The 2,975-nt window shown below is 59.7% G+C and overlaps 1 pseudogene; it reads right to left on the bottom strand.

The window, feature by feature from the left end:
* Positions 1–237: 237 nt before the first annotated feature.
* On the bottom strand, positions 238–2,743 carry LOC125554617 (annotated as a pseudogene).
* Between the last annotated feature and the right edge of the window lie 232 nt (positions 2,744–2,975).

The following is a 2,975-nucleotide window of genomic DNA, read 5'->3' as shown; positions in this document are numbered from 1 at the left end:
TTCTGAACTGGTGCTTAAGGCGCTAAATAGGATCAAAATCAGCAGCAGCTGTCTTTTCGTCAAAATAATGAAAACAAAATATAGACCACAAGTCCACAACCCAATCCAAGTTGACTGTAAATGACAAAATTATATCTAGCAAAATTATTGGTTGATTCTGTAGCCTTTTAAAGTGCATAGATAAGAAACGCAACACAATGACCCAAAAACACAGGTCTGGCTGAAACGAAAAACACTTCACTCGTCTTCGTCATCATCAATCACGACTAGATGCTTCGCCGGGGGCCTCTTCCTCTTCTTGGTGGAAGAGGATGACGCGTCGTCGTTCTCGTTGGAACTCTGCTTGTCCACGGCAAACACCAGGTCCTTCTTCTCCTCATCGGCGTCGACAGACACGTAGCAGTCGTCGTTCACCTCCTCCCGCACCACCATCTTGGATATCCTGGTCATGACGTTCTTCTGCAGGCAGCGTTTGATCGGCCTCGCGCCGTACATCTGCACCTGGTCGGTGGACCGCGAGAGGCTCACGTCCAGGGCCGCGTCCGTGACGTCGAGGCCGATGCCCTTCTCGGCGAGGCGCGCGGCAATGCCTTTGAGCTGCATCCTCGCCACCCTCCGCAGCTGCTCGCCGGAGAGCGGGCGGAAGATCACCATCTCGCTCAGCCGGTTGATGAGCTCGGGGCGGAAGTGCCTCCGCACGTCGGCGATCACACGCTTGCGGGTGGCTTCCATGTCCTTTGTGGCTGCGCGGGCGAGGAGGTGGTGCGCCCCGAGGTTGGAGGTCATGATGATGATGGTGTTGGTGAACTCGATGGTGCGGCCGTGCCCGTCGGTGACGCGCCCGTCGTCGAGCACGGCGGCGTCGGCCTTCTCCACCTCATCCAGGAGGACCACACTGTAGGGGCGCTGCCGCACCAGCTCCGTCAGCTGCCCACCCTTTTCGTACCCATACGACCTACAAACGCAGATGCCAGATCATCCACATGTAACCGTAGATTGCGTGTAGTGTACCAAAGAAAAAAGCTGTACAAAAAACACGTACATGCCCAGGAGATGCGCCGATGAGGCGAGTGACGGAGCTGCTGCCCATGTACTTGGACATGTCGATGCGGACAAGCAGCTTCTCATTGCCGAAGAGCTGCTCGGCGAGGGCCTTGGCGAGCTCCGTCTTGCCGACGCCCGTGGGGCCGAGGAAGAGGAAGGATCCTGACGGCTGGTTTGGCTCCCCGAGGCCCGATCGCGAGCGCACCACGGCTTCGGCGACGACGTTCACCGCCTCGTCCTGGTCGATCACGCGCCGGTGCAGCCGCTTCGGCAGCTCCAGTAGCCGCTTCCTCTCGTCAGTCCCGAGACTGGTCACTGGGATTCCTGTCCATTAATTTGCTCACGGTCTGCTCCCGAGAATTTCAGATGGTTTGATATGACACCGGAGTGCAAATTTCAATCGGATGGAAATGGATGGGTACTTCATCATATATCTTATTACCTGAGCTATATGGTCCGGTCCGACGTTTTCGTCCTTGGGCGCCAAGGGCTTGTCGCCGTCGCCTGTGGCTTGCTTCTTCCGGCGATCCATCACCAGCCTCGCCGTCGCGCACGCCTCATCAACAAGATCGATCGCCTTGTCCGGGAAATGCCGTGCTGAGACAGAAAGAAAATCAAGCGTTGAATTCGGGATGAAGTTTCGCATGCCATTATTTGTTTGTTTGGATAGTCAATTATATAATGGTTCATTACCTGGGATATAGCGGCCGGAGAGCTTGGCGGCGGCGACGAGCGCCTCGTCCTGGATCTCCATGCCGTGGTGCTCCTCGTACGCCGCCTTGAGCCGCCGGAGGATGGCCACGGTTTCGTCCTCGCTGGGCTCCGAGACGTGCACCTTCTGGAACCGCCGCTCCAACGCCTTGTCCTGGAGAAGGTAGTGGTGGTACTCGGCGTGCGTCGTGGCGCCGAGGCACCGGACACGGCCCCTCGCCAGCGCCGGCTTCAGCATGTTGGCCGCGTCCATGCAGCCAGAAAAGCGGCCGGCGCCGAGCAGCGTGTGTATCTCGTCGATGAACAGGACGACCTTCCCGGCCGCCGCGGCCTCAACCTCGGCGATGAGGCCGGTGAACCGCTCCTCGAACGTGCCGCGGGCCCTCGTGCCGTAGACCATCGCGGCGACGTTGATCTCCACGACGCGCGCGCCGGCCAGGACCCCGGACACCTCGCCGCGGGCGATGCGCTGCGCCAGGCCCTCGGCGATGGCCGTCTTGCCGACGCCGGCCGCGCCCACCAGCACGGCGCTGTTCTTGGACTTGCGGGACAGGATGCACACCACGCGGTCGATCTCATCCTCGCGCCCAACGACGGGGTCGGCGTTCGCCGCCGCCGCGGTGAGATCGCAGCCAAAGGCGTCCAGATTGGTTTTGTCCCCAAAGATGGCCGTCGAAGGACAAGGAGGCGGTGCGACCGGCGCCTCCTTTTTCGCACGCCCGCCTCCACGGGAGTTACCGTTGGCCGGCCGCGGGGGCTTGCTCGACGAATTACCCTCAGCAGGGGGCGTGGCTGCGCTCTTCGGTGGCTGCGCGTTGTTGCTCGACGGATCGCCGGAGGTCGGCGTCTTCGGGTCCTTCTTCGCCGAACCATCGCCGCCGGCGATGGTCGACGATGGAGACCCCTCGAACGTCGCCGTCCAGTCGATTTGGATCGAGGCTTTGGTGCCACCGGCCTTGTTGCCGCCGGCAGAAGATCCCCTCGCCATGCTGCGTGCGCGGGAAATCTGCAAAGGCGCGGTGTGAATGTGTGATACTGTGGTTCTTCGTTCGGGTTTGCACTTGCACATCACCGATCACCTTTTATTAGGTTTCCAAATCTGCAAGGCGTGTAGCAAATTAGGATCGGATTAATGTCTGTGAACAATCACCGGGTTTCTTGCCTTGCAATCACACTGCGTTTGCAAGGCGCGGGCTTCAAATTTTTGCACGCCAACATGG

Source organism: Triticum urartu, chromosome 4, assembly GCF_003073215.2.
Source record: "Triticum urartu cultivar G1812 chromosome 4, Tu2.1, whole genome shotgun sequence".
NCBI lineage: Eukaryota > Viridiplantae > Streptophyta > Magnoliopsida > Poales > Poaceae > Triticum > Triticum urartu.
The sequence above is the reverse complement of the archived record's forward strand: the minus strand, read 5'-3'. Positions and strand labels throughout refer to the sequence as shown.